General features: G+C 38.1%; 1 protein-coding gene across 1 annotated transcript in view; it reads left to right on the forward strand.

The window, feature by feature from the left end:
* The first annotated feature begins 421 nt into the window (after positions 1 to 421).
* Positions 422 to 13,453, forward strand: part of lrrc3ca (leucine rich repeat containing 3Ca) — a 40,804-nt gene continuing 27,772 nt past the window's right edge. Inside the window, exon 1 of the mRNA XM_052112947.1 lies at positions 422 to 606. The gene's annotated coding sequence lies outside the window, so the exon portion shown is untranslated. The remainder of the gene's footprint in view (positions 607 to 13,453) is intronic.

Genomic DNA, 13,453 nt, shown 5'->3' on the forward strand with positions numbered 1-13,453 from the left:
GTTACTGTAGACTTTATCAGTTCAAACCAGTCTGACCATTCTCTGTTGATCTCTCTCATCAACAAGACATTTCTGTCCACAGAACTGCCACTCACTGGATGTTTTTTGTTTTTGGCACCATTCCGAGTAAATTCTAGAGACTGTTGTGTGTGAAAATCCCAGAAATACTCAAATTAAAGATTATTTTTGTTTTTCGTTGTTGGTAAGTTGTAGACTGATATATCGCATTGTGCATTTTAAGGTCACAATATTTGCTGTTCTATGACCGTCTGAGGGGAAGTATGTTCTGTTCTTTCTTTGACAATGTTTGTTGTTTAAGTATATAGAAAGTGCTTGGGGAGCAAGTAGTAGCCTACAAATCTGCTGTGGGCTTTGATGCTCTAGTGATGTGTGCCGCTGGTTGCATAGAAACTGATCAGTGCGCGCGCTCAGTCTCCACGCGTCCAGACGCGTCCACAGATCGCGGTGCGTGCGGAGCTCCAATGCTAAAAGCAGACGGAATATTCATGCAAATGACACTCAACTCACACTGTCAATAGAGCAAGTACATCAAGGCGAATGCAGATAAGAGCAGAGGACACCTTCAAGTCTTCAAACTGGAGAAATGTGAGTCAGTATTATGTTTGTATGAGACACGCACTAACGCGAACTAAACACACACGGCAACGCGTTTAAAACTGAGGAGATAAGACATGTCTACAACTGTACTTTGACGGTTTACCGCCCGCCTCAGCGCTGACTGCATGCATTTGTGTACATGTTTTGCTTTCATTTCGAAAGATATTTCTCCTCAGAGTTTATAGTGTACCTTTTCACAAACCTTGAATGGAGAGATAACAAAAGAAACAGCTGTTGTTTTTGCTATACTGACAACTTTTTTTTTCTTAAATACGTTTCAATATATTTCTTTATTTATATTCGAATATTTATATAACAGATTTTGTATAGGCTTTTATTTGAATTTACTTAATATATTACTTATATTTTACAATACAATATTTTCCTAAGTATTTTCATTATTATTATTTTCATAGCGTTCCACATTTTAAAAATCGAAATCGATTTTTTTTTTCACCCCTAATAATTATTTATGGTTGGTGTAACCCAATGTAGTCAGGTTGATTCAGTCATACTAAATAATATTTGTAATGGACTATAACCAGCCGATATAAATGTCACACAATCTTTAGGGCAAAACATTTCTTACAGGGGGATAGCATTGGCTTTAACAGTAATGGGGACACTTTAATTGAGCTTTGACTAAGTGTCGATTTATCAGTTCACTGATATTTCTGGAGACAGCTTATAAAATCTTCCTCAGTTATAGCCAACATACATCATTTCATTGATCTATTCGCCTTGTGACCTTAAATAATATATTGAGGAAAGAGCTGTATGTTAGGGTGATATATTGTGTGCTTAAAGGTTATTGGTAGGTCGACTTTCTGTGGGTGTAGATTATTGATTTGTTCAAACACTGATAATTAAGAAGGTTGGCAGCAGGAACTCTGTAAACGATCACACTACATAGCGGTCCGGAGCACTCAGACATTGCTTGAAATCAATTATTAAAGAAAACTAGAGATGAAGAAATACAACAGTAGACTATGAACTGTTTTCAACATTTGCTGCTTTCAAAAGACATATATGCCAATATCATAACAGCTTTTGTTTTTTGTAGTTTGTTTTTTATGACCACAACATCCCCAAACCATTTCCCCCACCTTATTTCTGCCTGATTTTGACCCTTAAAATGTCTTTACAATGTAATGTTATTTAATGTAGTCAGGTTGATTCAGTCATATTACAATTTGACTTCATTTAGATGTTACCACATGAACATTTTAGGTTACCTAACCTACAGTATATTTTTATTCTACTACTGAACATCCTTGGAACAAATTTATGGAGTCATGTGTGGACTTTTAGAATAAATACAGTATGATTTTGTTAATGACCACTTGACCATCCATGGAATAATGTGAGCGGATACTATATAAGAAAATGCATATTGTGCTAACATCCTCAAACCGTAACTGCAACTCATTCTGTACGTGAGGGCTCTCCAGGGTCACTGATATCTGCAGACTCTCTTGTCCCATAATGCTCATGTTCAGCATGAGTGAACAAGAATCACAGCTTAATGAAATCACAAAGTGGCATTATTAGAGCAATCATTATCTCAGTCAAGTTCATTGTAATGACACGTTATTCAATACAGTTCAGTTCAGCTGTGCTCTTCCAAAGCTTAAATGCTCCAAACATAGTATCCTCCATTTCTGGGTTTTTCTAAAAAATTTTTATTTTCTTCACAGTATTCTGATTGTATGGCTTTTGTTTGAGAGTCTGGTCACAAATTACTCGGCAGTTCATTCATGGGCCAGTCATGGTCCAAAGTCATTGTTATTTGTATAGCGCCTTTCACTACACACATCGTTTCAAAGCTGTTTTACAGAAAATCATGCATAACAGAAAATAAAACTGTAATATCTATAAAGTCTAACAGTGATCATTGTGTAGTTTGATTATATATGATTGTAAATTGGGTATGAAATAAATAATTAAATAAATAAGTAAATGATAATTGTATTAATAACCCCAGTGAGCAAGCCGAAGGCGACTGTGGCAAGGAACACAAAACTCCATAAGATGTAGATTAATGGAGAAAAATAACCTTGAGAGAAACCAGACTCACTGTGGGGCTGTCACGTTCCCCTGTTGTCTGCCCCTGTGTTCTGTGTCTCACCAGTCTATTGTTTAGAACTACATTTCCCACAATCCACCTGCCGTCATCACTGCCATTTTGTGTCATTGTTCACACCTGTTTATCATTTGTAATCATCCTGTCCTTGTGTATTTATACCCTGGTTTTTTGTTCTGTCTTTGTTAATCGTTGAAATGTTGTTAGCCTGGTGTGTTTCCCCTACCCGTGCTTTTCTAGTTTTATGTTTGTTTCCCTATTGAGGGTTTTTCCTTTGTGTTTTGCCTGTTTGTTGATTTAATAAAGTAGCCTGCATTTGGATCCGCTCTCTTCGTCTGCCTTCGCTGCCTTCATTTTGTAACAGGGGCCAGTTCCCCTCTGGCTAACATCATGAATATATTGCCAATATTAGTTACTTATGTGCAGTGCAGTGTTTAAACAAAGATTTTGTATGACCTGTAATATTAATGACTAATGTCTTTGAAGTCCATCCTGGAATAACTGCAGAAGTTCACATAGATGCAATTCACCTTGTTATTTGGCTGATGAAGGGTTTTGTTGACAATTAATTGATAGTCATTGTATTCCATTTCAAGAGTGTAGTCCATCAGTAGACCGAGGTGATGCAGGCAGAGATCAGTGAGGTGTATCGCAGTTCAAATAGCAGGACATTTCGGTGAGTTTCGGTGTGGTCTTTCCTAAGTTCAAGGTTCAGGCAGTGGCACATTAGTATCACATGTCTCATGGTTGGAGGTGGCTTCAGTTCATCCTCTGAAAACCATTGTATTAGACTGAAGTGATGTCTGGCTGGCACCGGCTGCAGTCAGTCATCATCACTCAGAAACACATAGCAGTGGAAGTCGGACACTAAGCAGGAACGGAGCTGGATCTGGCAGGCTCTGGATGGGGAAACAAACAGAAAAATATTATCCTAAGCGCCATTCAGTTTATAAGTTATAGATTATTTCACAGATTCATTTCAAACTCATATGCTATTGTTATTTCAGTGGAACACAAACCTATAATTTTTACAAAATCTTTACACGTCATCTTTATGGTCACTATAATTTTCATCATGTGAAAAGAGTTGCTTTTATTTTCCAAAGACAAAAAATAACCGCAATAACTGCTCCACAAAATTAGTTTGGAATGACATGAGGCTTTGTAAATAATGACAGGAATGTATTTTTGGGCTGAATTTTCTTGCATCAGGGACCATACAAATTAAAAGCCAGATCAAGTATTTTTCTGTCATTTGTGACCATCATCCATATTGTTGCACCACAATGTCTGTTACGAAAAGCACTGACATCTCTCAAATATCAAAATGTTTCCTCCTGAAACTTTTAACCTCATTTTTCATCCTTCTCTTCTTTCTTGTAAGGTAAGACTCTCTGCTCAGATTCTCTTGTTTCCTCTCTTGTTCTCTCCGTTAAATCATGTAAACATCCTGTGTGGTTTCTCCTCACCCCCCTGCATGCTTCACTCAAACGTCTTTATTCATCCTTTATTCTGTCCATCCCTGCTGCCACTGAGCTTTCATTGATTTCCTTTGGCCCTCTCAGTTATACGTCTCCCCAGGTCTCTGTTTAGGTTTCTGTTGTCCTCACCTCTCACTGTCTGGCTGTCTCTCTCCTTATGTGTCCGGCCCACACTATCACTTGCGAAAAGACATGACAGGACCCTGTTGTGTATTCATAAGCGCTACTGCTTTTCCAGAGGCTCTTATCTAACCTATCCTCCTCCACCTGTCTCAGACATTTCAACTCAGCTCACCTCTGTCCACTTAAAGAAGGAAGAATCTATATATGCAGCTCTATTTCATAAGACAACAGTTCATAGCAGGGCTGGACTGGGAAGAGAAATCGGCCCGGGATTTTACATAGCAACTGGCCCAAAAGTTGAGCGTGGAGGTGTTCGCTTTCCTTTTCTGCATATCATTTTGTGGTTCCTTCTGTATAACGCAGTGGCTCATTTTAGTTTATCGCAGCCCATTCAGCCCGTTACGCGGCCGACTCGGTTCTCCCGATGGCCAGTCCGCCCCTGAACGGCCCCAAAGTGCGTCGGCCCACCGGGAAAATAGTGACCAGGGTCTGTAAAGCTCAAAAAGGACAGAAAAGCTCTATATAACATTTTCTAAAAAAAAATGACAGCTTTGTGTGATGAACAGACCAAATTTCAGGGACAAGTAAGGTTGAACTTGAACCGTAATCATTTCAGTCATTACTCGCTCTCAAATCAAATCAACCTTGCAAATTATGTACTGTAGCTATCAAATCAGATATGGTGCAGGTTTGATGTCATTTGGTCGAGCCAATGAGGCACAGGAGAGCCAATGATGTTTGATGTTATTGATGGCCAACCTACTGTACAACATAGGCAACATATTTAGCTTTGCTTCTAAAGACTACCTATGGAGTACTTTATACCTTTGTTTTTTTTTCCTTTTTTTTTTGGACAGCTTATGTTATGTGTGAACTTGTGTGAAAAAATCTAATTTTGTGTTGCACAGAAAAAAATAACAGCATACGGGTATGGAACAACATCAGGATGAGTAAATAATTTTGGACTGCACTATTTGTTTAAAGAAATTACACTTCATGATACAGCAAGACTAAAATTGCCACCGGTATTTTACTTTTCTTTTAGAACTGGGTTTCTTGTTTTGTCTTTCGGCGGGGCACACTTTGGTCACTGAAGCATGAAAGCTGGGTTAATGTTTCTCTCTCTCTTCCTCAGTTTTCAGTTCAGGCTCTGTTTGCCTGACATTCCGGCTGCTGCTGTAATCCAGAACGTCTTATTCCCCACACACACGCACATACATGCACACACACACACACACACACACACACACACACACACACACGCACACACACACACACACACGTTGTTGCAACCATCCTTATGAGGACTCTCAATATACATAATGATTTTGTTAATGTTCGAACTATAGATTCTATACCCTAAACCTAACCCTCTCAGAAAACTTTCTGCATTTTTACATTTTCAAAAAATCATTGTTTAGTATGTTTTTAAGCGATTTGAATTAACTGTAGAAACACTAGAAATAGAAATAAAAAGAATTGCACTCATAAATATAGTGAAACCTGTACACACACACATACACAAACACACACCCACCCTTCTTCAGGAGACTCCTACTCGTTATGTGATACTAAGAGGTACTTAGAGATCGATTTCATTTTTAATCTGTGTAAGTGGACAGTGCTGGGTACGCTACCATTTGTCAAATACAAACTCAGTGGCTTTTCTGGATATGTTGAGAATTCTGAACTATGGGTAAAAACACTGATGCGCTCAAGTAAACAGAGGAGTGATTTTTTTTTTCCCTTCTATTGGTAGAATTTGCTGTCTTGTGTAGAACTTTAGTCATTTTTAGTTTTTTTCCACAAAAAAGGCACACTTTGATGTCCTGTTACTTTTTTAAAAGAGACCCAGAGCGGGGAGACATTAAATACTTCTACATATTCCGTTATATGATAAGAACAGGGGTGCAAACTCCATGAGTATGTTTTCAGGTGATATTTTTTAAAGAATAAGCTAAATGCGTGATTATGCAGAATTAGCTGCAAAAATAAAGGGTACTTTGGTGTGGCCTGCGTCTGTTTCACAAATTTGTTCAGTTTACTGATTAGTTCAGTGACCACTTCTGAAGAACACACTGGGGTTGCGTCTCATTTCTGAAATTGTGCGTCCTCATTTCCTTTCCTTGCGTCCTAACTAAGGAAAGGAAACAAGGACAGATGAACTGAAGCAAGATATGTTTGTAAAATAACATGCTCACTCGCATGTCACTTCAGTGCGTGCTTTTACACAGCTACAGTACCTCTGCATGCTTGCCTTTATGCTATTGAAACTTAATTCATATATTCAGAATAAATACTAATAATCCAAGATGCACTGTAAAAGTATGTGACATTAAAACATGAAAACATGAATGTGACATGAATTAAAACAGTTGTGTGAGATCTGAAGTGGGGGAGTTTATATATGCGTGTTACGACCCCCTGTGCTCCTACAGGCCAGTAGTGGTAGTACCGGAGGAGTGTGGAATTGTCTCATTGCCTACACCATTATGGTGTGAGCATAAAAGGAGGTTCTTTTCACCCTCTCGCTCTCTCTCGACGTGCATCTCTATCTCTATCTCTGTGTACGATCACACACCCACACACAGAGACAAACACACCCGTACAGAGCTCCACACTCACTCTTTAATGTAAACCCTAGATGTAATCAGTAAATTATATTTCTGAGTTTGAACTCTCTTGTCACTGCCTCCTTTATGTTATGGTCTATCTATCACGTAACGTATCTATCAACATAAATTGGGCACTCTAATCCGGGATTTGAACCCATAAATAGGTTATATTTATATAGTAGTATAGTATAAGGGAAGAGTGTGGATACATTCTGTAAAGATACTAATTTTCCTCTCTCGCCATGAGTTCTCCAGTTACGCAGCATGTTTTCTGCTGGATTGTGCTTTGCACGTCCTTTCATTGGAACACAGTTTTTTTTTTTTTGTTGCCATATTTTGTTTTTGAGAGAACCAGGTTGAGGCGACACTTCGGGTGATTTTACTGTGGGGTTGAGATTAGTAGCCAGGATAAAAAGCTAAAAGACACTGTTTTGAAATGCTTGATGAATGGTTTGGTAGAGAAACAGGTTCTTGATAAGAGGGTAGTTACTGCTGAATCAACTCTTCCTTCTGCTGAAGTGACCTTAAAGCAAGAGATCTAGAGTGGCATCTTGAGCTCAAAAGGATAGACTTTGATGAATGTGACTGTCAGAGACAGCTTATCTTACGACAAATGGAGCTTGAGTTAGCTGCTGGGGCCAATGAAGTTTCATTATCTTCTAGTGAGCCTCAGTCTCCTGTGTCTTTGCCTTTTTATGTTGGTAGAAATATCAGATTGGTTCCTCCATTTTCAGAAAAAGAAATAGAAAAATACTTCTCACACTTTGAACGTGTCGCAATAAAGTGCCCAAAAACGGTGTGGATGAAATCATCCAGTGAGTGGCAGTTCTGTGGACAGAAATGTCTTGTTGATGAGAGAGGTCAACAGAGAATGGACAGACTGGTTTGAACTGATAAAGTCTACAGTAACTCAGATAACCACTCTGTACAATTGTGGTTGTGAAGAATATCATCTCTGAATGCTGTTCTGAGATGCAGGTTGGTGCTGTTTTGGCAGCACGAGGGGGACCTACACAATATTAGGCAGGTGGTTATAATGTTGTGGCTGAGCGGTGTATATTGAAAGCATTCATATATTTCATGTCAACTTTTGGTATTCCTTGTTTTATACAGTCCGAGCAAGGGTCAAATTTCATGTCCAAACCGTTCAATAAGGCTTTACAGCAGCTAAAAATACAACATAGCATTTCAAGTGCTTATCATCTACAGAGACAGGGAGCCCTTGAATGTTTTCATCAGACCCTAAAGTCATGCTTGAGGGCTTACTGTGTAGAACTGGGCAGGGACTGGGAGGAGGGACTTCCCTGGCTATTACTGGCTGTTTGTGAAGTAGCACAGGAGAGCATGGGCTTCAGCCCAACTAGTTTTTGGTCATGTGGTTCAGGGACCTATTGCTATCCTTGCAGATGAGTGGAAACTTGCACAGCCTCCAGAGAATGTGCTTGACTATGATAGTGGCTTCTAGGGTTGCAACGGTTTCACGGTATACCACGGTTTGAAAATTGCCGGTTCTCATACCATGTACATTTGCTTATCTACAGTATTGAGAAAAAAATGCAACTGGACCGAGAATCTTACATGCGCGTGCACATCTCCTTTCCTCCTTGTCTGCCTGTCAGAATCATCAACTTGCGTCACACATACACAAATGCAGCGGAGAAAATGTCAGAGAGAAGTGAGGCGAGGGGGTGTGACATGAGTGTGTGAGTTAAAGCAGTGTTTCTCATCTGGTCTATTCGGACTGGGTCGCGGACAGCAGGGAAAGAACAGTGCCATGGGTCTCCCATTGAAGATATTTCCGAGGCCGCCCAAGTGATTGAGTATTTACCTGCCAAGGCAGATTTAATGATAATCTCGCAAACAGCTAAAGACATCTCATCTGCACTTTTGCGAGTGTAACGCGCTCGCGCTAATGATCTGCTCTTCTCTCTGGCATGCGCGTTCATCAACTGGCCTTCCCTCGATATAGTGGAGTGCAGACATCAAAACTGATGTGACCAATTTAAATTCTAGCGAGACTGTTCTAGTTTAAAGTGTTACGGAGATTGGCAATTCGAACCTCTCAACAGTATCAGCCCTGACATGCCAAACAGCACTGAGGAGGAAAAGAGCAACTGTGCTATGCGCCGAAAAAAACTTTACATGAGTAGCCTAAACTCTTATAGTAAACTCTTAAAAGTAACTGTTATATTTTCATATAAGACAATGTTATAGTTTTATTTGAGATAATCTAAAGGTAGAATCTGTTAGACCTCATTTTATATCAACAGTGGCAGTTGTAGTTAAAGTTTCAAGATGTGTTTCAGCTAGTATTTATTTTTCAGAAATACATTAATTTATTATTATTTAAGACTAGCACACTGACCTAACCATGGTAACAAGGAGCCTTTCCGTCTGTGTAATATGTGTATAAAAATTTAATATTAGGTAACAAACGGGATAATAATGGGCCCATATAAGTAAATATGCTCTTCAATTTTTAAAAGGGGGAGAGACAACTTCCTTTAGATTTTGACATCAACAACAAAAATAATGTCACTTGATCATTGTCCTTATCCACGAACAAAACTATGCAACATAAAGAAAATGCAACCCAAGATACATTAAATACAGGTTATGTTTAATCTATGGCAGGTCACCACTTGATGTCCAATGTAAAATCTGTCCTGAAGCAAAACCAGTTGAGAATCACTGAGTTAAAGGTACAGACAGGAGCAGTCTGGTCTCACTGTCATGCACATACAGTATATATAAATTTTTAATAATCGTAGGACATAACTTTAAAAGCTCACACTGTTGATGTTATTTTTCATTTAGTAGTTAATGTAACATATAAACTAACATGCTTTAGTAATATAACATGTTATATTTACATGCTATTTTTTATCATGTTTATAATTCTGTTTATTATAATTCTGTTAACTTTCTTATTTTTTCTATTTATTTTATTTTCAAAAGGGAGACTGTAACAGGGCGGAGGGCGGGGCCGGGTTGTGATTATACACACCCGGTCCCTTATCAGGCTAATTAAGCCTCTGAGAGGGATAAAGGCCGATGGCAGACGGTGGTGTGACGAGAGAGAGATCATTAACGGACATGTCCGTCATGTGTGTTTTTGTCTTTAAGTTATTCATTAAAATATTATTTATATTGTAAAGCCGGTTCTCGCCTCCTCCTTTTCATTGACTACGTTACACTGATAAGGGACCTGGTGTGTATAATCTGCCACAGAGACTTTTTTTACACATACGTCAATAAATAAAATAGATTCAAGTTTCAATTATAATAAAGTGTTTGCTCAAAAATAAATAAATTAATAAAATAACCCTTCTGTTTTCACTGATAATAGTAATTGTGTAATACCGTATACCGTGATACTGTGAAACCGTGATATTTTCTGAGACGTTATCATACCGTGAAAATCTCATACCATTGCAACCCTAGTGGCTTCAGATTACATCTCTATAAAGCTTTTGCTGCAGCTCAGAAATGACTTCAGAGGACCCAGTGTAAAATGCAGTGTTTATTTAATAGGAAAGTGGAGTACTGAATTTTTAAGCCAGGTGATCAGGTGTTGGTGCTGTTGCCCTTAGTCAACAGTCACTGTCAAGCAAGGTTTGCTGGCCCATATACGATTGCAAGATGTCTCTCTCCTTTTTATTATTTTTTCACTAGGGACATGGGATTAGAAGACTGTGGGGAGATGGGACTGGTCCCAGGATGTGTGAGTTTTTTTTTTTTTTTTTAGATCTCTAGAGGAGAGCTCTTTGAGGTGTTATGTGTTATGACCCCCTGTGTTCCTGCAGGCCGGTAGTGGTAGTACCAGTGCTGTTTAGAATGATGGGAGGGGTATGGAGTTCCCTTGTTGCCTACAGCATAAAAGGAGATGCTTGTCCCCCTCTCACTTTCTCGAAACATGCATCTCTAGCTCTGTGCACGATAAAAAAAAAAATAATTGTTTATTTAATCCGCAAAGGTGAAACATGTATTAAAACTGTTGTGTGAGATCTGAAGGGGAGGACAATTAATAAGTGCACCAGGTTCTTCCACCAAAAAAATCTTCTGCATATGATTTTCCAGGGTTTCCTCACTCAAGCATCCTCGATAAGCTTCCTCCGTCCTCGCTCCTGTCCTCGTGCATTTAGGGAATTGATACATCCTAAATGATTGCGGACTTCAATCAATTTCTGGGTCACAGGCTCTAGGACAGAGGAGTGAGGGAACGAGGATGCACAATTTATGAGAAGCGCCCATCGTGTAAGTATGAGGTGTGTAGAGTGAGTCACTGATTTTTTTTAAATTTTTTTGTCATTCAAAGAGACTTTATAGACTTAAGCATTATAAGAACAATGCAGATCTAACTTTTTCATAAAATTTGTGAACTGCTGAGCAAAAAGACAAAAATAGTCTAATAATAATGAGTTTCAATAACGTCCTTACTAGGGGCATAATGGTTCAAATTTCTCATGGTTCAGTTTGTATCACGGTTTTAGGGTCACAGTTTCAGTTCGGTAATGTTCAGGGAAAAAAATATTGCTGCCAAATGCAAAGTAAACATATTCTATTTGGTAGCAGTCACTGCAAGAGATTTGCCCTCACTACATATCACCATGGTTTTACTACAGTAACCATATTTTTAACATTGTATTTGTAGTACAATCATAGTAACGATATAATTAACATGGTTACTGTCATGGTTACTATACTATTGTAAAATCAAGGTTACTATATGGAAACTACAGTATTACTGTTATTAAACAATGGTTAATTTGATCAAAACCATGATTTCTGCTAAGAAAACCATGGTGACAACAGGCCTTGTTATTACAGTCATGGTTACTATAATATTACTATAGTAAAACCATGGTACATTTTTGTTAGGGTGCTTAACTAAAAAAAAAATTATTATTACTAACTCAACATTTTAAGTTAATGCCTGCATTATTATGCTACATGCATCAACATAAAGTGCATTTCAAACTCAACTCAACGTATATTCATTGTAGGGCTGCGCAATTAATCTATTTTTATCGCGATCACAATTTCTGCCTCTCACGGTTAATTAAGCATAAATGTGTGCGATATTAGTGAGATGGCAAAGAGAAATGATCAGACAGATAAAGTTGCAAATTGTTGCTCATTTTTATAATAGGCTGTGTCTAAAGATGTTTGGTCAAATCACAAGCACTACTGAGTCTATTTTCACCTCACCTGACAAATCGAGCTCTCTTCAGAAGTTCGCCACTGATCAATCACCTTTCAGTTTGGAGCACACACTGACATACAGAACCGCAGATGTTTAACAGTAAGTTTCATATATCTCTTTGATAACAAAGCTCACATTAGAGAGCTGGAACATACTGTCTTCAGAGACTATGTGGAGGTAGGATGAAAATCTGGTGCCTTTCAAACTGTTCAGAGACCAGTCATTCAACAACTCTGTCTGTTCAGACATTAACTGATTACACAGCAAGTCAGCTGAATAAACTTGGGTTGCAGTGCGGAGTTACAGCAGTTCTAGAGCGGTTCTGTGCTCAATAGCCATGAATTTCATCTTGTGCTCTCATTATACATAAGCAGCTGTGCTCTGAGTTCGGTTCGTTTCGTGCGCATTGCTAACATCTGTTGAACATGCTAAAAACCACTATATATTTATTGCATTGCACATTTGCTTAATTTAAGTTTTGTTTGGCCAATATAAGTGTCTAAAAAAATCTAAAGTAACCCCATGTATACAAAAATGTATTACATTCCCTCACTCCCATAATGTAGCCTATGATATATTTAATAGAGCTGAAGTAGTATGGGCTGAAATATGTGCCACCAGAAACTGAATTTGAACCATTTATATTTGAATTTGAATGGCTAAACTTGAATAATTGCATTGAAAAACTGAATTTGAATCACATAATTTGAAATTGTATTGTTTAATTAAAATTGAATTTATTCAAAAACTGAATCTGAATTGTATCATTTGAAATTGAATTTATTCGTTTGGAACTGAAGTCCAATAAAATTTGATCCTCACTGAAAATTAAACTCTCTATATATCTTCACATTTACTTCTCACAATTCAGATTCAGTTCTCAAATTCAATTTCAAGTTACTGAGACAGACATCCGGGTAGTTGGAGGATGAAGGAAGAGCAATCGAGCGTAGATCGATAGATAGCGTTCATTGGCGCACAGGACTCCTCTTGGGCCAATCAGCACCAATGTTTTGGAGCACAGTACGTTACCCGCCATGAAACTATGGAATTACGATTGTGTCAATAATAATGAATGTAACTTTATAAAACTGAGCGTAACTTTATAAAACTGAACGTAACTTTTTCAGAAACTATCAAAAATATTCCATTACAAAAGAAGAAAAACACAATTAAAATGAAAAAAAAATGAACTCAGTCGCATCGAATTTAACAGGCTCTTCAAATATGCTTCATTTTTTGTTAATGTTTTTCAAAGATTCGTTTTCGCAAATCGTGGATTCTGAATACATTGCCACAGATTTCAGCTTCAGCCGCAGTTTTTAGT

Source organism: Xyrauchen texanus, chromosome 40 (genome assembly GCF_025860055.1).
Source record: "Xyrauchen texanus isolate HMW12.3.18 chromosome 40, RBS_HiC_50CHRs, whole genome shotgun sequence".
Lineage (NCBI taxonomy): Eukaryota > Metazoa > Chordata > Actinopteri > Cypriniformes > Catostomidae > Xyrauchen > Xyrauchen texanus.